Source organism: Priapulus caudatus, unplaced genomic scaffold (genome assembly GCF_000485595.1).
Source record: "Priapulus caudatus unplaced genomic scaffold, Priapulus_caudatus-5.0.1 Scaffold393, whole genome shotgun sequence".
NCBI lineage: Eukaryota > Metazoa > Priapulida > Priapulimorpha > Priapulimorphida > Priapulidae > Priapulus > Priapulus caudatus.
Window position 1 is genome coordinate 1,233 of NW_014577454.1, and position 22,790 is coordinate 24,022.

Consider the following 22,790-nt stretch of genomic DNA (forward strand, 5'->3'; position numbering starts at 1 on the left):
ATATAAACAATATAGACTATATAGACAATATAGACTATATATAGACAATATAGACTATATAGACAATATAGACTATATATAGACAATATAGACTATATAGACAATATAGACTATATATAGACAATATTATAGACTATATAGACAATATAGACTATATATAGACAATATAGACTATATATAGACAATATAGACTATATAGACAATAATTATTATGACACTCCTTGTCATAGTGATATGTGTTGATAGGATTCAATCACAGCGTTCATAAGCGAGCGAATCCATGCAATATCCACGCGATCCCACACGCATCCGTAAATCTAGATATGCCTTCCGCATTGTTTAAAGCCGAGCACGGACTAAATCAAATTCCTTCCTGCTCTCCGCTCGTATAAACACGACGTGGACGGTGTTAACGCGTCGTGAGTTTTATCCTGACACGCTGTGAACGCGCATGCACACAATCGATAGTCGCTGCCAGCGCGTGATAGCTGTGTGGTTACTCAGCAACAACCTGCACCAGTGAACGAAGTGAAACAGCGGGGAAGAATTGTTAATTAAAAGTAAAGAATGACATGATTCTTCATCTACGACGCGTCGCGTGCATTGCATGTTACCGTGACTGCGCAACGATCTGCATTACAAATTAGATTTTGTTTAAGTATGTCAATAAAACTAGCGCGTGATTTTTTGCTCTCACGAGATGCCATCGACCGGTTCTCCACAATGATGTTACCCTTTTTTGCATAGCGACTTATCTATAATTAGCGTCACGTAAATATGCGCACTTGTTTCGCTGGAGCGTTTTTAAATGTCATTTTCGCGAATCTCAAGAAAGCGGGCTCAAGTTTGCTGTCATTTTACTGTTTTATAGCTATAACAAACACGTATTAAGTTTAATACTGAACTAATAAGCAATCATGGCGGTAACAGCTGAGACTAAATTGGTCTACATTTATTATTTTCTCGATTTCTTTAAAGCCCCAATATGCGCATCTACACGCTAATTTCTTTAGTACTAACCTAGTAAATACTTCGTGTCAGGCATAATCATACTACCTTATGACAAAATAAACTCTAGTTCCTCCCATTTCACTGCGCGTTGTCTTATAAAAAACATTTGAAAATACCTCCAATGTTGTTCAAATTCTCCGATGTTTTTGACACTTTCGCGTTGCTCTGCCAAGCAACCGTACAGCGGGTGTAGCAAAGATTTCTACGGCCCGTGTGCGTTTTTCGCTTGCACGCTGCTAGCGCAATGACATGTTATCGTTCGGGATATCAAGACTAAAATCAATACGTTATTCTCAGAGTTTATTAAGCTGCCTATTATTACTTTCCCAATAGCCATTGATGTTACATACACTGCAGTTCACAATACTACAACTATCTTAAAATGTAGACGACTATATTCTCTGCTCAACACTCGTAGCAACATGATTTATTCGGGGCGAAATTGCTTGGCAAACAATTCGGCGTTGGTGCCAGATTACCCGATTTCGCACCTCTTTCTTGTGGATTTTAAGCAAACGCGCAGTGAAATGGGAGGAACTAGGGTTTATTTGTCATAAGGTTGTCATTAGCGTGTAGATGCGCATATTGTGGCTTTAGGTGATGATCAATTTAAAACGATACGCACACATACGGACACACACGCACACACACAGACACACACACACGCATACACGGACATACACACAACACACGCGCGCACTACACACACGCACACACACACACACACACACACACACACACAAGCGCGCGCATGTGCACTGTCTAGTCCGGTGATATTTGATTGGGTTAAATAAAATATTTCCTTGCTCAAATTTGGACCACACTACCCGAACTGTGAAAAGGACAGCTGTTCAATTCCTATAGCAAGACAGTATGTATTTGTACAAGATTATGTGGTGGTGACACTGTTAGTCTCAGATGTTTGCCACTGTGGAAGACGTTTCAGTGACGGCTGAAACCCCCTCATCCAGACATTTTAGCTTGCAAAGCACAGTGGAGGTCCTGATCATGATGTTTTCACAAGGCTTATCCTACACATGTTTGAAATTTGACTCTAGTCCAACGTGATTTGATTTCTACACGGTCCGAATAATTCGCGTAACGATCCGGGCCCCTTAGCTCCAGCATGCTACAGTCTTCTTCTTCTTCTTCTCCTTCTTCTTCTTCTTCTTCTTTTTATTTTTCTTCTCGGGTCACTACACAACACTCGGCCTAGCCACTGCAGCACACAGGACTTGGCACGGTGGTTAAAAGTCTGAAGGTCTTCAGGGCTACAGGGCTCTGGTAATAGGAGGCATTTCAGGAGATGTCCCATAGTCTGGTTCTCCCCGCAGTCGCATTCGGTTGGGCATGTTCAGAACTGGGTCAATTTTTGCAGCATGGGGCGACCTACTCCAGACAGGGCACGCATACTCAGCCGCAGAGTAGCACAGGGCGATAGCAGTGGTTCTAATTGTCCCCTGTTCCGTCTGTTCCCCATTTAGTAGTGACCAACTTCTTTAGAATACTGTTTCTGGAACCCACTTTGGTCTTTGTCTTGATGATGTGATTCTTGTAAGTTAGAGAGCGGTCTAAAGCAACACCTAGGTAGACTGGGCTATAGGTATGTTTCAGGATGCTACAGTAGTACTAAAAGAATAAACTACCTTGAATTAGTGCGCGCAGTTAAAACGCCCACCGTTTAATGGGGTTAGCCGCTAGCTTTGTCAGCAGGTGGCGCAGCGGGAGCACAGGTGGTACAACGGTTGCGCAACGAACCGGTCAGTTGGAAAGATACAGGAATCACGCATAGCCGATCCTATCGTCATAGCGATATAACCAAGTTAAAATGCCTTCGTACTGTTGTGTTCCTTGTTGTAAGTCGGCTAAAGCTGGTCATAAGTTTCCAGCGAGCCCGAATCTTAACTACAAATGGAGGGGTTGATGTGAGGAGAGTTGAGGAAACCACACAAAAAATGTGGAAACCGATGATGCATTCTAAAGTCTGCAGCGATCACTTCAGAGAAGACGACTATACTAGCACACTTTTAAGTAAGTGTAATATCGAAAATAGCTATAGCTTAGGCTTAGTGCGCCGTTGCCGGATGGCGTGCATGCAGGGTCTTCTAAACGAACCAAGAGAAATTTGAGAGCGTGAAGTTCGAACGTGACGGGATGTAATGATGACAAAATGCTGTGAGAGTTTAGCTGTGAGGTAATCGAACTGTACGTCGTGTGCTCGCGCTCTCACGGCGGAAGTCTTCACCGCCGCATACAATGATTGCAAGCTAGATACAGAAGCTGCTGCGACAACCGCTAACGACTCCTTATAGTCTAATTGATGACTTCAGCTGATTCTCGCAACGACGTCGTACCGCTACTGCCAGCACCACGAACCTTCGCTGAAACCGTCTTTAGAATGCAGACGCGTGCATGTCTGTTAAGTTATACCCGCGGCCAAACAACTGAACGTAGTGTTCAGCTTGCTACGCGCATATATGCTACCTTGTTGGTATTGCCATTGGCGCCATTTTCACTAAGATCGAGCGGAGACGCTGGGGTAGAGCTCTAGCTCTATTAAAACATTAAAACTTGTGCATCTTTGTGAATCGATCGAAATCTGGAGCGCGATAAGCAATCCGATTATTGCCAAGCGGGCGATGCCGCTGGGGAAAACACCGGCGGGGACAACTTGTATAAATGGTAAGGGCTCGTGTCCCCGGCTGCTGCCACGGCTTGCTGTCTAGATATTGCCGTGATAATGTGCATAGCCCGCGTGTCACGCGGTGTGTATTGTCACACTGGGGATCTAAGGCCGGATTCCCTGCTACGGGGCGTCTTCGGAAACGTGGCGCGTGCCGCAGAAAGTAGGTTATCACACAGCGGCAGTCCTCCCCCTCCCCCCAGTGCGAATGTGTGCAGATTTCTCAGTTCGCGCCAACGTGATCTAAGTGATCAATTGGCCGCTGTCCACTAATATAGATGCGGGGGCGCTAGTGCTGCCACCTATTACCGTTTAGGAAACTTGTATTTGCTTCGATAATTAGTTGCTTTGCCAACTTGTTTACTTGCGTACTTGCGAACATGTGTTGCGTTCAAATGAAGTTGCAGTTGGCGTCCGTAAATGTGTTTGTCTTGAAACTTATTTGCTTCGTCTCGAACTTTATATGTTTGCCAACATGCTAACCCGCGTACTTGTGTTTTGTTTATATGGGCGTGTTTTGTTCATGTGATACTTAGGCCTATGCTTATCCTCGTATTACAATGCCATGTGCGTTACCGACGTTCAGTATAGAGGGTTACCAGTACCTATTTCGGAGCCCTGCATATTTTTACATTTAAAGTAAAAAATGACGCAAAAACGCGACATTGTACAGCCCGTATATGGGCTCGGGCCAAATGCATTTAAAGTAACGCGTATTGGAGCTTATGGTCTTCGTCACAACTGTCAACAAGTGGACTACGCAGGGCTCGCAAGTAGTGTGTGATGTGTGCGTTTGAGTGCTGTGTGTGTGTGTGTGTGTGTGTGTGTGTGTGTGTGTGTGTGTGTGTGTGTGTGTGTGTGTGTGTGTGTGTGTGTGTGTGTGTGTGTGTGTGTGTGTGTGTGTGTGTGTGTGTGTGTGTGTGTGGGTGCGCGTATGGTTGTGCGCAAGTGTCTGCGAGCTCGCGTAGGTGTGTGCGCAAGTGTGCATGTGTTTGCGTGTTTTATGCCTATGTGTGTGTGAATATATCCAATTCTCGTGCAATTCTGTCGCATATTATCTGCAACGACATACAATTTCCCTACAGTCACATTAATCCCGCTCGCGGAAGTGCCGCACGATTCGAGATCTCCATCTCCGCGTACATATAATTCTGCTCTCGTAAATTTAAGACAGCTACGCGCACGTCACACGTCACGTGTTCTCTCTGTCCGTCGTGGTTCGCGCTATCGCGTGTAGAGGGCGCTACGATCGCGTTGCGCGATACCAACCGAGAGGCGAGCGGCTGCGGGCGGAGTAGCACTATACTGTTGGGCGTAAATCCGTCGAAGCGCTGCCGTGCGTGCGTGCGTGCAAGCAACGCGATATTACGCGAGTCACACAGTCAAGCCACACCGTGAGCGCTCACATCGCGAGAGCCACGCAGCCGATACAAGATCGCGATTGAAATCCTTGAATCAGAATTATAGCAGGTTTTGAAAAACTCGGTTTCGATGATGTCATCGCTTTGTGCTTGATGAGGCATTGCGTGCGGGAGAGTTCGTCTGATAATCATCGCAGAAATTGCGAGAGCACAAGCGTCTGAATCTTGCGAGCGAAGTTGGCTTCTCGCATCACTTATCTGGGTGAGTTGCGCGCAGCTAGGAGGCAGAATAGCAAAGGAGACTGCGAACGAGAGTCGATATCGCAACATGTTCTGCTAGCATCTATGACAAATACGACATACGCATATACGCTCTCCTAGGACACTATTTGTCATAGGAAGATTCTTCCTATGACAAATATTGGCGAGTCAACTTCGTTCCGCTTTACAGCTGAAATTCACTGATTGCGTTCATAATAGAGCTCCTAAACTCCTATGATGCGCGCAACACATACAACAATATTTGTCATTCGGAAAATCTTCCTATGACAAATACTGTCATAGGAGAGCGTATATGCGTATGTCGTATTTGTCATAAATGCTAGCAGAACAGGCTGAATATCGTCGCTTTTATTGTTACGCTTTTTAATAACATATGGCAGGTGGGTAGCGTAATCGTTAATAAAATGTACTTCTGCAGCGTTTCATTCGCTTAAAACTAATACTGCTATTTAATGAGCCATTACTTTTATGTGCGGACTTTTTTACGTAAGCGTTATATTAATGCCGACATTATAGTAAAATATTCACTTTTATGTAATTTCGCAAAAGATTTACGTGTGGTGATTACCATTTTTTTCCGATATGGTTCCACGCACGAGTAAATGAAATTACATTCTACAGCCGAAGGTTAGCGCCAATCTTTTGAGAATGAGATAACTAACTCAATATGTTACCTTTTCTGACGTGACGAGTAGTATGATAATTGGAACGGTTTAGCTCTTCCCTCTTGCTTAATTTATTTTATCGTGTGTTAGTAATAATTTAGGGGACACATGCTATACATATTAAAATTTATCCATGCATCCATCCATCCATGCATCCATCCACCCATGCATCCATCCATACATGCATGCATGCATGCATCCATCCATCAATCAATCAATCCATCAATCAATCCATCCATCCATCCATCCATCCATCCATCCATCCATCCATCCATCCATCCATCCATCCATCCATCCATCCATCCATCCATCCATCCATCCATCCCATTCATCCAATCCATCCATCCATCCATCATCCATCCATCCATGCACTCTCATCATCATCCATGCACTCATCATCCATCATGGGTAACCCATTTTCATCATCCATCATCCATCCATCCATCCCATCCATCCATCACTCCCTCATTCCTCCATCATTCCATCATCAAGTCCATCATCTCCATCCATCCATCATCATTCATCCATCCATCCTAAACATCCATCCCCATCCATCCCTCCTATCCCATCCATCATCCTATCCCGATCCACTCCATCCATCCTCCATCCATCCCATCCATCCATCCCATCATCCATCCATCAGATCCATCCATCCATCCCATCCCGATTCCATCCTCCATCTATCCATCCTATCCATCAATACATCCATCCATCCATCCATCCATCCATCCATCCATCCCATCCAATTCCATCCATCATCCATCCATCCATCCATCCAATCCATCCATCCAGTCCATCCAATTCTATCCATCTATCCAGTTCCATCCATCCATCCATCATCCATACCATCATTCCATCCTATCCATCCAATCCATCATCCAGTCTCCATCTATTCCCCCCCCCCCCCCCCTTTTCATCCCATACCATCCATCTCACTCAATCCATCAATCCATCATCCATCCATCCATCAATCCCATCCATCCCATCCATCATCTATCTATCTATCCATCCTCATCCCGTCCAGTCCCATCCATCCCATCTCCCATCCATCCCATCGATACCATCATCCATCCACTCCATCCATCCAGCTGAATCATCCATCCATTCATCTATCCATTCCAGTCCATCCATCCATACCATCCATCCTATCAATGCCATCATCTTATCATCCATCCATTCCATCCATCCATCCATCCATCCTCCATCCTATTCCGATCCATTCCATCCAGTCATCCATCCATCCATCATCCATTCATCCATCCAGTTACCATCCCATCCATCATCATCCATCACATCCTCCATCCATCCATCCATCCATCCATCCATCCATCCATCCATCCGAACAGTCTCATTTGATGACCATATGAGATTTGCCCGTGCCGCAGACAGCAGGTTCGATCTATAAGCAACAGTAGCGTTCTTGTACCAGGACCGCTCCAAACCACAGCTCACAGACATCCCCACTTGATCCCAGCTAACTAATGTAGTCGTCGCGGCTATGAACGCCGACGGAATTCCAATAGTCGCTCACAGCGGGCTTCTATTCCCAGCAGGCGTGACGGACACATGAGTTATAGAGTAAGGCACGCTACTTTTATTCGCTGTCATTTGTCCACGTCCATAATTACGCGATGCACGCCTCGTCCTAGTAATCTATACGCTAAGCATGTCCATGCTCTCACGTCGGTAGTTGTGACATTATTAAATCCAGTTGGTCACTGAAAATTACCGAGAACAATCTGGGCCATATTTTTCTCATTTAGATTCGATATTGTTACGGATAATCCTATCGGGAGTGAATAATAATAGATTCTTTTATAATAATACAATCTATTATTATTCACTCTTGATCATATGGTATAGAGGTTTAGACGGTTACTATATGCTAGCGCAATAGACGGATATAAGGCCTATCACTATTGGACATACGAGATGCCCATATGCCTCGAAGCGTGAGATACGCATGAATAATTAACTCGCGGGTCGTACATAATCCTGCCTCCTAACGAGATGGTTTACTCCAACGTCGCAAAGCTGCTGTCGTCACCGTGACGGCATTTCACGAGGCGAGCTCGGCAATACTCGCGTCTCTAGCAACGAACAGATTGCTACACGCCGTCAATCTGTCTCCTGTCTAACAACTAATACGGTTACAACGGAGAGCTATTAGCTGAATTTTTCACGTCTGGTAAATTTTTTAGCTGCCGGAGAAGCACCGAGCTATTTAAGCTAGAGTCTGAAAACGTTTTCTTTTTCTGTGTGACAGTACCCAGTATACAAATTGCTTTCCTCAGTGGAAGGTGTGCCTAGGCATTTACGGACATTAACGTCATCCTGCTGACTAAGAACAAAGAAACAATATTATAAAATGTTTCGATCATATCTAGTCGATTTTGCACAATCATAACCATAATCGCACTCCCGTAACCATAGCAACACGTTGACGATAACAGATCGGTAATTACATCGTGGATTTACAAGAAAGTTTAGTTTTACAATGATGGTTATGTGATTGAAAGGAGGCAGGGACGTGCTAATTGGTTTAAGATGATTTCCTTTGGGAATGGTACCGTACCCGAACATGCATACTGACAAATTAGAGAATAATTGGAATCCCTGCCTCTAATCGTCACTGTTATATTTTATTATGATATTGTTAATGATCACGCTGAATGCGATTTGACAAATTATCTTGAAGCCGACTATGAAAATGGAATTTAACAATATTAAAATCTCCATATCGAATCAAAATGATATTACCACGAGATGTTAAGAATATGAACCAATACTAGCCTTTTTAAGTCGCGTGGTTCGAACGCAAATCATAACAAACTATCTTGAAATTTTTGGTTAAACATTGAGAAAAGTTTGTGTTATATAATATCAAGAGCGTATAAAGAAAGATATCTTCTTTATACGCTCTTGATAATATATATTAGCTTTAAATTAATTTTTATAACATTTATATTATTTTATATTCTTTTCAAGAATGAGCAATCTCGCAGTCTCGCGCAGCGATCACTCTCAGTTTTTGCTGGGGATAAATTTTGTCTGACAACGTTTCTTTATCAACGTTCCAACCTTTTTACATGAGGCTCAGCGAGGCGACCTCATTCTGTGTTAATTTGTTTACAATGGTTTCCCTATATTCACGCTAACCTGGGCTATATTGATTTCGATTCGGGGAAACCTCCTTCAACCAATTTCACTCGGACTAAGGTTGATACAATTGCGATTGCAAATGGCGTCGGCCACGTTGCGACGGAAGTGCAACTATCTCGTCGCACTCTAGTTAAATAACATCGCCGATGCCCATTCCCACGGGCATCTGTAATCATCATGAGTTTGACTACGTTGCGAGACTTACGTGTGATGTTGACTATCTATGATTATGGTCGATGATGTACATTGTATAATACGATAGCATTCACCTTTCCTAGGCTATTTGGTCGTTGGCGTTTGCGCGGGCTAATAGGACCGAAATAGAATACGCGATGGCGTACTACCATCTCTGTTGGTAAAATAATAATTGATTCGATGTTTAATATCAGAGGATGCCACACGAGGTACTATCGCGATGTCTATAATTATGTGTGAGCGTGTGTGCGTGTGTGTGTGTGTGTGTGTGTGTGTGTGTGTGTGTGTGTGTGTGTGTGTGTGTGTGTGTGTGTGTGCGCGCGCGCGCCCGCATATGTGTATGTGTGTGTGTGTGTGTGTGCGTGCGGGTGCGCGAGTGTGTCTGTGAGAGAGAGAGAGAGAGCGAGAGAGAGAGAGTGAAGGAAGGCGAGAGAGTCATGCGCGCATGCATGCTTACGCGTGTGGAAATATATGCAGGCGGATAAATCAAAGTCGTTGTTAGCCGAAATGGCTACGTGAGGCAAAGCTAAATTGCTTAATGAATAAATTAACGTTGTCAAGCTTGAACAACGGTATGCTTGAAAATTGTTAAAATATTCTCTTCGCCTGATGTAATGCTTGTATGGTTATATGCGTTGTTAGTGGCTTGTATGGATATATACGCTGTTTGTGGCTTGTATGGTTATATGCGCTGTTTGTGGCGTGTCTGCCTATATACGATGTCTGTGTCTTGTTAGCCTATAAACGATGTGTGTGGCGTGTATAGCTATATGCACTGGCTGTGGCTTGTATGGCCTTATGCACTAGCTGTGGCGTGTATGCCTATATGCGTTGTTTGTGGCTTGTATGACTATATACGATGTCTGTGTCTTGTTAGCCTATAAACGATGCTTGTGGCTTGTATGGTTGTATGCGCTGCTTGTAGCTTGTATGACTATATGCGCTGTTTGTGGCTTGTATGCCTATATACGATGTCTGTGTCTTGTAGCCGATATGCGCTGTTAGTGGCTTGTATGGTTATATGCGCTGTTAGTGGCTTTTTATGGCTATATACACTGGCTGTGGCTTGTATGGTCTTATGCACTGGCTGTGGCGTGTATGCCTATATGCGTTGTTTGTGGCTTGTATGCCTATATACGATGTCTGTGTCTTGTTAGCCTATAAACGATGCTTGTGGCTTGTATGGCTATATGCGCTGCCTGTGGCTTGTAGCCCGATATGCGCTGTTAGTGGCTTGTATGGTTATATGCGCTGTTAGTGGCTTGTATGGTTATATGCGCTGTCTGGGGCTTGTATGGCTATATGCGCTGTTTGTGGCGTGTATGTCTATATACGATGTCTGTGGCTTGTAGCCCGATATGCGCTGTCCGTGGCATACATACTTAGAATGACTGATGCGTTGAGTTTGGTTTGCATCGATATATATATACGTCAAGAGTACATAATAGAGATGTACATAATATAGCTATAATCTCTATTATGTACTCTTGATATACGTTGATCGTGGCTTGTAGGGATGGATGCACTGCGTGCGTCAGTCACGGCTGCACAATTAACTCTCAGCATCTCAGCTTCACTACGATCTATACGTCCACACAACTTGAGACGATTGCCTGCGGCCTGCGGGGCCTTAATGCGATTTTCCATTAAGTAGTCATTGCAGTTATTTCGGTCGCCTGCAAATAGTTTTAATTCTTACCAGCAAGCTAGTAAATGAGTAATTACAAATAGTAATTAGTAAATAGAATAGCATGCAAATTAGCGTCGTGTGACGTCATAGCGCAGCGACGCGACGTAATTGCTGAGATAAAAAAACGGCGTTTGCAAAAAAACAAACAAATTTTGCTAATCGATTTACGTATCCATAAATTTTAACGACGAAATATCTTCGCAATTTAATTATTGGTGTAACAGGAAACTGGAGACGGTGGTATCGGCACATGCTGGGCCGCTGAGTTAGTTCAAATAGTAGCGGTATAGTCGCATTCATTTTGAGTCGGCAGGCAGTGCTTGCGGTGAAGGTATAGCGAACCGACGAATGTTTTTAGTAGTCATTAATATAGGGTACAAGAAAGAAAGAGCGTACAATATAACGACGGCAGCTGGAAATGTTCTCATCATATTCGTACATAGTTATTGAGATCTGACGATTTTCCGGCTCCGTGTGTTTTCTGACGCCGTTGATCTATTTAATATATTATATATATAAGTAAAGTCACACACGAGTATATATATATATATATAATATATATATATATATATATAATATTATATATATACGATTTATCTTCTAAATGCGTGACATTTTTAATGTAAAGTAGTTCGAAAGCGTCAAAACTCACTAAATAAGCGAATAGAATTAGAGCTTCCTATAATCGTGAAATATTTATATAATTATCTATTACTTCGGCTGCTATAGCCTCATATCCCCGCATCCTATCGTCCTGTCGCGTGTCTCAGCATCCCAGGTCGATGCACAGCATCCCTGGTCGCTGTGACAGCGATCACGTGATTCCCACCGGTTGTATGAAGGAAACCTGTGGGGTGATGTGTGGCTTGTTATGTGATGTGCGTGACATAAAACATGACTTGATTGCGCGTCTCTCGTGATGCATGATGGGAAGGTAAGAAGCCCTACCCACGCTGAGCTTGTGGTATAAATACGGGGTTCTGCTCTCAGTAAGGCAGTATACGATCTGGAGCGACCGAGACGGGTCAAGCCAGCATTGCGGCCACAGGCAGGAGCGCCTCATCTTCACGGATTACGTAAGCATACCAGTATCTAGTTAACCCCTGCACAGGGCAAGCAACTCACTACAGGGTGCTATCTAGTACTGTTTGGCTGTTCAGTTCATCGTGTATATTTCTACACCCCTGCACAAACGGCTGTGTGTGGTTTTTGGCTGCACCATCATTTAGTTCACCTGTAGGTCTTGTTGCTAAGCCGAATAAATAGCCCCGGAGCCTATTCCCGGACGTAAACACTTTTATCAGCTTGTTCTGGTTTTTACCGTGTTGCCTATATTTTTTGTTTGAACCTCTACACTACAATCCAGCGTCGACCTTTCGATTCGTCGTCACAACTAGACGTAAAATCGCTTGCAATTACTATTTATATATATATATATATATATATTAGGGTGTGTGTTGTGTCGGTGTGGTGTGTGCTGTGTGCTGTGCGTGTGTGTGTGTGTGTGTGTCGTGTGTGTGTGTGTGTGTGTGTGTGTTGCATGTCTGTAAAAAATGCGACAGTGTAATTAGTGCTGAGCAGCAGAGCTTGTCACGTGCGATGAAATATAATCCTATATTGAGCTCGCACTGAATTGAATTTTGACCGTTGAATGGCGCTAGAATTTAGCAGGATTAAACCAGTGGAGGTGGAGAGTATATTAGACCTGGTAAACGTAAGTATAGTAAAACGACCCAAATCTATTAAACAACACTCTGTAATTGTACTACGAACTTTCCCGTATTGGCTAATTCCCATGATAAAGTCCCCGACTTACAACACTGCGAGTTTTTATACCAATCGGCGGACGTCGCAGATTGTTCGATTGTCGTAGATTCGAGTGAGTTTCTCTGGATTGTGATTATGTATGGAAAGAAAATATACGGGAGGAAGCGGATTAAAATGTTTAAGGTAAGATTTGGATTCATGTTTGTCAATTTGCGCATAATAAGTGATTGGTAACCTCAGGCTATGTACTAGCCAACACTACAACCAGACTACTCGTGTAGCATTGTGGATCTTGAAAAGCACATTTGCCTTCGACTTCCGGTCTCGGGTGAGATAAATTTTCTCAGTCCATAGAACATAAAATTTCGTTTGCAACTATGCAATAAGTGTTTAATTTATGAAATAATTAGGCTGCTTAAAGTTGCTTAATATCGCAGCTAAATGCATATATAGACCTACTGTGAGCTCGTCTATGATGCAAAAATTCACTACAACTCATTTGTATTGCTACTTTCATAACATTTCTTTTCAAAATCTAAACGAAATTACTTCTCTTACGAAAGTAGCACAAGACTGATGTTTACACATCCGGGGCACAGCGGAGCGATCGTTAACAGTTCTTTTCTGTGATAAAACAAGTTATAATTCATTATTATATGTTTATTCAGTACAAAATTGTGAAATTTGTTTAAATTATATGGTTATCTATATTACTTATGCAATCAGGAAACAAATATATAATGTTTTCGTTCTAGGAACTATTGGCCACTGCTAGCTTTGTGACATAACAACATCGGATGTAATTTTGAAAACTCCAATGTTTGTAGCAATTCTCTGGCTCAATGAGAACATGTCGTGATGTTTGCACACTGCAAGTATGCTCACAGAAGGTCTACATCGACTTTTTGTTGCGAGGTTTAACCATTTTAACAGCATGGTTCACGGGACAATTTGACAGAAGAGGTAATCCGTAGCTAGTGTGTGCCCGTCGATTGAAGCTTACAAGGTGACGGCGACACAATTACATCTTGTTCAGTAGAGAATTAGGAACTGTTCAGAATTTCCGAATTTCACCCCGAAAGTTCGTGGTCACAAACACACGATACGATGGGTACGCGACTTGTGAATCTTCCGAATACAAACTTTCCCGCAGAGCACCCAACCCGCAGCTTTTCTTCAATGCAACTACGTATATGCAAATGACGCTGTGCAATTCATGCGTGACATTGTTGCATATAAACTAGCCGTATCCTAATCGCACTGCGTTCAGTTGTGATGAATTACAGGCACTCTATACACTAATTAACTGAATCTCAATATTCTATTACCTCATTGCGTTAGCGTATTAATATCAAATGAATTGAAATACGTAATCCAATAATGAAATGCAGCAGAGTGGAGTGTATCACGCTGGTTGCATCTGGTAGGTTAAGAAAGAATTAGGCCAACGTTCTCTTTGCCTAGTTAAATAACTGTATCATACTTCCCCGTCACATACGGAGGACTCCAATTGGCAAGACGCACGACTCCTGCAAAATTGCACGAGGTATAGTTTAATAGCTTTTCAACGTCACTGTCAAGCAACAAGTACTTACTTCAAGTATATGGTTGCCTGTTTAATCACGAAACGTTATATATACGCTGGTGACAAATGTGCAACAAAATTAAGCATTTAGAAACATTGATTCCTATCGGTTTTTGACATAGTTTATGATAGACACATATGAATATAACTAACTAAAGTGATTGAATAACGACATGAACGATACTCCCAGGCTAGCTTAGAAAACAACTATGTAGGATGTGATAGAGAAACGCACTATTATACAGTTCTTCGTTAATTAAACACGTAACGCTAGTCGCGCGTGATTTAAATACATTTTTCGATTTTGTAATGGGCAGGCTATTTGTAATAGAATTAAAGATTGTTTGGTCACAGAAGTAACGGTGAATAATGAAGTATCAAAGCCTGGTCGCTTGTGTGGCATCATTGGCGGTTTACGGTTGTAGTCAATTAGACAGCGGATTTAAAAGAACCCCGAGGAAGGTTCAAGCGTTGTCTTACGGGACGTTTTCAGATCCATCTTCAACTGTTGATAACCTGGCAGTAAGTAAGGCTGAGAGGGTCTATGTCCCCCAGGGTACTGCCGGAACGTACCCTGGGTACGGTCCGGTATACCGGAACGTACCCTTGTACTATCTAATATGCCGGACCGCACCTCGCCTACTCCACTAACGAGTCTAGGGAGTCGCCCACGCCTACTCCCTAACCCTAACCCTAACCCTAACCCTAACCCTAACCCTAACCCTAACCCTAACTCTAATCCTAACCCTAACCATATTAAATAGTGACCAGGGTACGTTCCGGTATATCGGACTGTACCCAGGGTACGTTCCGGCAGTACCCTGGGGGACATAAACCCTATGAGCGTAAGTAAGCTGTAGTCGAATAACAAATTGCTCTATCCAGCGATCCTGAGTAAACCCAATAAGAAAGATGTGCTGTGGTAAGACAATCATTGTCCCATAAGATACGTGTTGCCATAATAGTGACCCTACCCTCAGCGTGTACGCATACCTGACTTTCCAACTAAAGTCGTGTACAAATTGCGAGATTTCATGTAGCATTAAACCAGCCTATATACGATAGATTCGCGCTCAATAAGCGCGTACATTCCCAGGTAACGCAAGCATAACAGAACCAGGCAAAGTAACAAGAGAGCGTCATGCAACAGCAACGACGGACAACAATAGATTGCAATAGAATACATTAGAATACAATAGAAACAATTAATACAATATAATCCCCCTGTAATAGTGGCTGCATTAGAGTTCATATGAAGAAATATGAATGGAATAGGATTACGCGACTACATCCCTACTATTAGCTTATGGCAACAGCAGCAGCAGCAGTAGCAGCAGTAGCAGCCTATATTTTTTTTATAGACATATAGTTTACCAGGCGTAGGGAAAATTTGACCTTTCTTCTTGCAACACCTGTACTACGTAACAGAACCAATCAGAGAGGTTTTTCACGTAAAGGAAAAAATCGTTTGAATGTGTCTGAAATATTGTTTCCTGAACCTTTGCTACTAAAGGTAGCAGTTAGTTCACAGCAAGTCCCCCCCTCCCTGTTAAAAAATCCTGGCTACGCCACTGATTACAATTCAATGCGCGACTACATCTCTGCTATTAGCTTATGGCAGCAGCAGGGAGCAGCAGCAGCAGCAGCAGCAGCAGCAGCAGCAGCAGCGGGCAGCAGCAGCAGCAGCAGCAGCAGCAGCAGCAGCGGGCAGCAGCGGGCAGCAGCAGCAGCAGCAGCAGCAGCCTATATTTTTTATAGACACAATAGTTTACCAGGTGTAGGGAAAATTTGACCGTTCTTCTTGCAACGCCTCTATCTAGACTAGGTTCTCCAAAAAGTACAGAAATGATTTAAGACATTTATGACCGTATTTTTAGAACGTTATGATGACTTTCACCGACTGGGAACCCAGTCTACGCCTCTACCACGTAACGGAACCAATCAAGTTGGTTTGTCACGTAAAGGAAAAAAACGTGTGCATGGGTCTAAAACATTGTTTCCTGAGCCTTTGCTACGAAAGGTAGCAGTTAGTTCACAACAAGTCCATTGAGCCGAATAAATTCTACGTTGTCGCACTCCTCATTAGTTTTCGTTATTATATTTTTGCCAAGATCATTTGCCATTCGTAGAATTCATATCGGAGTTGACTCGTTACGAATAGGTGAGCGATCGAGTCATCATTACACGCTACGGAGCACAGCACGAAAACTCATTAAATTATATGCTTCTCCGAATAGAATTTGTAAGAGCATGCCACTCGTGTCGCAGTATACTGAGCGTGTCATCCCACGCACAGTACGCCAGGCTAACGAATAACTAAAACAGCTCGCTCTATAGCATTCGATCAGGCTTGTGGTTTAATCTCCCTCTCAGCAGTCGGCCTTATAAATTTGACGACGTTAGAAGTCCGAGCGAATGAGAAAGGGAGAGAAGAGAGGCGAGGACGAGAAAGTTTACAAGGGAGAGAAAAGAAAGAAGCGAGAATGTGGAAAATCGTGATAGAAAGACAAAACAGAAAAACAGAGCGCGCGCGAGACAAGAAAATGGAGAGCGAGAGAGTGAGTGTGTGAGAGAGAGAGAGAGAGAGAGAGAGAGAGAGACAGAGAGGAAGGGAGAGATAAGAGAACGAGGGTAAAAGTAACAGAGCGAGGGGGAGAAAGAACGTGAGGTGTAGATTAACTTCAACGATGTTTCAAACCGCAAGCCATTAGTGATAATTAAAAAAAAATCCGTCCTTCACACAGTCGGAAAAGCCATTTAAGCACTTTAAGGTAAAAAAATTCTCCTGTTTTAAAGGGCGTGAACACGAGCAAAATTGTCGGTCATATCCTCATAACACTGCAATGATGACCAGGATTAGCCACGTGACATGGTGGTGTCCATGCGATAAGCGAGTATGTGGACATTGTAGTCTCCTTCAGTTTGCTCACCGCGCACAGCGTTATACATGCCGCGTTGTCCGTACGCTGTTATAATGTAATTAATACTCAATTATGAATTATAAAGCCCACAAACTCGTGGAATGCTGCAGACACTCGGGCAAGCGAAGCGCAGCGCGCGCGCGCGTGCGTGTGTGTGTGCGTGTGTGTGTGTGTGTGTGTGTGTGTGTGTGTGTGTGTGTGTGTGTTTGTGCGTGCGTGTGGTGTGTGTGTGAGTGGTGTGTGTGTGCATGCGTGTGCTGTGTGTGTGTGTGTGTGTGTGTGTGTGTGTGTGTGTGTGTGTGTGTGTGTGTGGTGTGTGTGTGTGGTGTGTTGCAGCGTTTGTGTGCGCGCGTGTGTGTGTGTATGTGTGTTTGTGTGTGTGCGCGCGCGCCCGTGTGTGTGTATTTGTTTGATGTGTGTGTGTGTGTGTGTGTGGCCGTGCGTTGCGTGCGTGCGTCGAGGCGTGCGTGTGTGTGTGTGTGTGTGTGTTGTGTGGTGTGTGTTCTCTGCGTGTGTGTGCATGCGTACGTGTGTGTGTGTGTGTGTGTGTGTGTGTTGTGTGTGTGTGTGTGTGTGTGGTGATGTGTGAGAGAGTGTGTGTGTGCATGGTGTGTGTGTGTGTGTGTTTGTGTGTGTGTGTGTGTGTGTGTTGTGGTGTGTGTGTGTGTGTGGTTCCTGCATGTGCGCGCGTGTGTGCTGTGTGTGTGTGTGTGTGTGTGTGTGTGTGTGTTCTAACGTGCGTGGGGGGCAGTGGGCACTTGCCTGTTTTTCTACACGTCTGTATAAAATTGATAGTGAAATGTCAGCGTTGTTGAACGTGATTCAAGGTGTCAGTCAGGCTCAAGGGGTCGTTGTCGTATCAGGTACTACAGAAGTGTACCCTAACCCTAACACTAAACCTAACCCTAACCCTAACCCTAACCCTAAACATACCTCCTAATCATATAAAAATATAAACATAATACTAAACAACCTAAAACTACCTCGGGTACATATCTGTAGTACCTAATACGACAACGACCCCATCTGCCGTAGTGACTGGCCAGGCACGCGCAGATTGTAAATTTTCCGCATGAAGCGGATGAAATATAGGAGCTTTATTTACTAGAAATTGCAATCGCTGCAATTTTTCTATAAGTGAGACGGTAACGACACGCCTGTAAGCGCAATATATGTTCGCGCACGAGCAGTTAGGGCGTTCATGACGGCTCGGCGACCCTCGTCATATTTAATTCGTATGTACATACTCTCACAAATTGCCCACTAGCGCCGCATATTTGCCACAGCTGTGAAAATACGATAGAACGCGTGTCTGGTTGCCCTCTGTAGACATTGCTATACGGTTAGCACAATGCTGCGGTAATGGCCGCGATACATTGAGATTATATCGAGTTATAGAGATCATTGGTGTTATAATTATACTCGTGGTAGAGAGGGGGCGTAAGTGAGAATGAGGGAGGAGGAGAAAAAGATAGATCTATGGATAGATGGATGGATGGATGGATGGATGGATGGATGGATGGATGGATGGATGGATGGATGGATGGATGGATGGACATCATCCATCCAGCCATCCATCTATCATCCATCCATGCATTCGGCATCCCATCCATTCCATGCCATGCCATGCCACCGATCCATCCATCCATCCTCCATCCATTCCACATCCATCCATTCATCCATCCATCCATCGCATCCATCCATCCATCCATTCCATCCATCCACCATCCCATCCATCCATCCAGTCCATCCATACCGTCGTCCGTCCGTACGCGTCCGTCGCGTCCGTCGCGTCCTGTCCGTGTCCGTCCGTCCGTCCGTCCGTCGTCCGTCCGCCGTCAGCCGTCCATCCATGCATCCATCCATGCCATCCTCCATCTTACGCATCCATCCATCCACCATACCATCACATCATCATCCATCCATCATCCATCGATCCATCCTCCATTCATGCCATCCATCCATCCATCCATCCATCCATCGCATCCTGCATCCCCATCCGCTCCCATCGCACGCATCCCGATACCCATCTTCAGTCCAATACGTCCCATCCCATCCAATCCAGCCATCTCATTCGCAACCCAGGCCATCCCATCGCACGCGCATCCCATCCCATCCCTTCCTCATGCCTATCCACCATGCATCCTATCCGCATCGCCATCACCATCCATGGCACCCATCGCAATCCTCATCCCAACAGTGACAAAATAATAATAAATCAATAAGATAATAATAAATAAAAGAAAATAAAAGTCAAAAATTATAATAATAAAATGAAAATTATTGAATTGAAATAAACCGTGAAATATTTTATATTAAGCCTACATAGCTTTCCGTGAAGTGTTCCCGTCAAGTTTGGCGGCTATTCATTACATGTACCATAGTTTAGTCTGATAATTTTACTAACGGTTTATAATGTGTTAAAAAGAATTGTAAATTTAACGTGAATACGGCCAGAAGTACAATACTAAACAAGTACAAAAGTAAGTAACCAAATGCATTTCGCAAGGTGGATTCGAACACAGAACAATGGTTTTAGCGATCCGATGGTCTTTAATCCCATTCGGCCACTGGGGCCGTTAGGTATCACACATGGATTCACAACGTAACGTGATGTATAATTTTAGATTCTGTACTCCATTTATTGATTGAATCAGAATTTTTTATTAACTTTGTTGAACTTTTTTGAAATTGGCTTTCGGCCGGAACCACCTCCAGACGTGGCCTGATTCGTGAAATATATTGAGTTTTCTCTAGGCTGCGGAGTTCTCTAGTTATCGGCGAACCACACAAATTTCGGCTGAAACAACTTTATATAAGTAGATATGATATTATTAGAGAGAGAGAGATATAGATACGATAGATAGATAGATAGATGATAGAGTAGATAGATAGATAGATAGATAGATAGAGTAGATAGATAGATGGAGTAAGATTATATAGATAGTAGATAGATAGATAATAGATAGATAGTAGATAGATTAGATTTGAATAGATAGATAGGTAGCATAGATAGTATAGATAGATAGATAGATCAGATAGGTAGAGCAGATAGATAGGAATAAATAGATAGATAGATAGTAGAGTAGATAGATAGATAGATAGATAGGGTAGAAGATAATGGTAAATAGGTAGTTAGATAGATAGATAGATAGATAGATAGATAGATAGATAGATTAGATGAGTAGATAGATAGATAACGATAGATAGATAGAAAGATAGATAGATAAAGTATGATAGATAAGTAGATTAGATAGATATGAATTAGATAGAGTAGATAGATAGATAGATAGATAGATAGATAGATTAGATAAGATAGATAGATAGATAGATAGATAGATAGATAGATAGATAGAGTAGATAGAAATAGATATAGAAGATTAGGATCGCTAGATAGATAGATAGATGAGATAGATAGTACGATAGATAGATAGATAGATAGATATAGATAGATACGATAGATAAATAGAAGATAGGTAGATAGATAAGATAGATAAGATACATAGATAGATAGATAGATAGATAGATAGATAGATAGATATGATAGGATAGATAGATAGATACGATAGGATACATAGATTAGATAGTAGATAGATATGATAGATAGATTAGATAGATAGATAGATAGATAGTTATAGATAGATAGACTGACGCGCAGCGCATTGGCCTGATCGCTCGTACGTGCGCCGCGCGGTGTGGTGTTTGACGCGTGAGAGCGCGCGCTGCCAGGTACAGTGCGGGTGGATTATTAGGTGAAATTACGTTTGGCCAAGATAGGCGAATAAAATGCTGTTCAGTACTGGTCAAAGAAATCTCATTCTCTGGGCAGGTTGAACCCGCGTAGCCTGCGTTTTTAGGCTCACTATATATCTTTCCGCGCGCCCGGGAAATCAACGACGAGCCATCCGAAGTCTCGCGTGACAATATAATATATATGTACTGGCTTGGCTGAAATACGCAACGCGTAAAGGCAAGCAAATTACCGAACTTTAAATTTGGGCGTAAAGGGGTAACGGGCGTTAAATTGTTCTTCGCTCGAGTCTAGTTTGATAATGTACGCTAAAATCATGCGTGAAGCGTACAATTAAAACCTTAAAAGTTTCCACTCAATTTTTTATAGACACATCAGTATGGCTTGCGAGTCTGTTCTGGGAAGGCGGGGGGGGGGGGGTAACGTTTCATACGAAATTCTGTTCAATATAGAGATAATTCGTATTGGTTCCATGCTAGGTTTACAAATGCGACTTTAAATTGGTTAAGGCTAGTTTGGTAGATCACGTTTCTGGTCGACTGTCTGCGGGGTAATGGATGCAGTTGATCGTTAAATGATGTAGAATAGATTATGTCAATGCGGGTGTAGTGTCATCCAATGATATGATGTGATTCCTCGCTTGAGTAAATCGGCTTCGTGAATCTGTTCTTGACTGTCAACGGACTGTCTGTACATCTGCCAATCGCATGCTTTCATGCCGTTCGTCGTCGTCATCATTCGTCCGTTCGTACTAGTCCATCCGTCCGTTGGTCCGTCTGTTCCGTCATGATGGATCCGTTTATGTCATCCTATATATCCAGTACGTAACAAACGTGTATACAGAGGCAGAAATAAAGAAGCGCCTTCTTTTATTGGCTCTTGTGTATATATACTTATCCTACTGGCATACGTACGTAAGCATTTGAACATGAATCTTCTTCAGCCATATCATCTGCTTCGACTTACTTATATTTAGGCAGCGGAAATGGCAGAATCCTGATGCGAGAGAATGTGTTCTTTTAACTGCGACATTTTTTGTGAAAACTGAGATTCCCCATATCACTTAAGAATTCTTTTCCCTACGACGCGCAGTTACCAGCCTAGTGGCCGCTATCGACAGACCGCTCTGTTTTCGCTATGTCAAAAAGCGGCGTCTCATTATCGTAGAAATCGTAATTCGAGTCGACAGTTGTCCGGAACGATATGAACCATCCGAGCGCACAAGCTATGCGCTCTCTCGGCTAGTCCCCTGAAAGTGTTTGTGTGCCACACACGAATAGCCCCACCCTCGCGTTTCGCTAAAATATAGAGTGTGACATTCAAGCAGCGTTGCATGGCACGTGTCAATGTATTCGCGCAATGTTTCGCTCGTGCACTCGCTTGGGGCTTCTTCGGCAGAGAGCACGACGGTTTGTAGGTTGTCTTGACCGCGACGGACTGATTGATAACGTATTATAAGAGCAGAAAATTATTTACGGATTTGTTTTTCTATGAGTTGAATAGTGGTTAGTAATGATAGTAATGGAAGGTTATATTTTCACCTTGCTGCTAGCGAGAATCTTTGAAGAGCGGCAAAATGAATAACAAATGGCGCGCCTATAAGGTGTTACACACGCAGTTATTGACTGTAACCGCAATAAAACGTCTATATAATCAATCGAGATGTTTGCGGCTTGGTCATGTCAATATAGATATCTTTGCCGCTTCGATCGTTTAT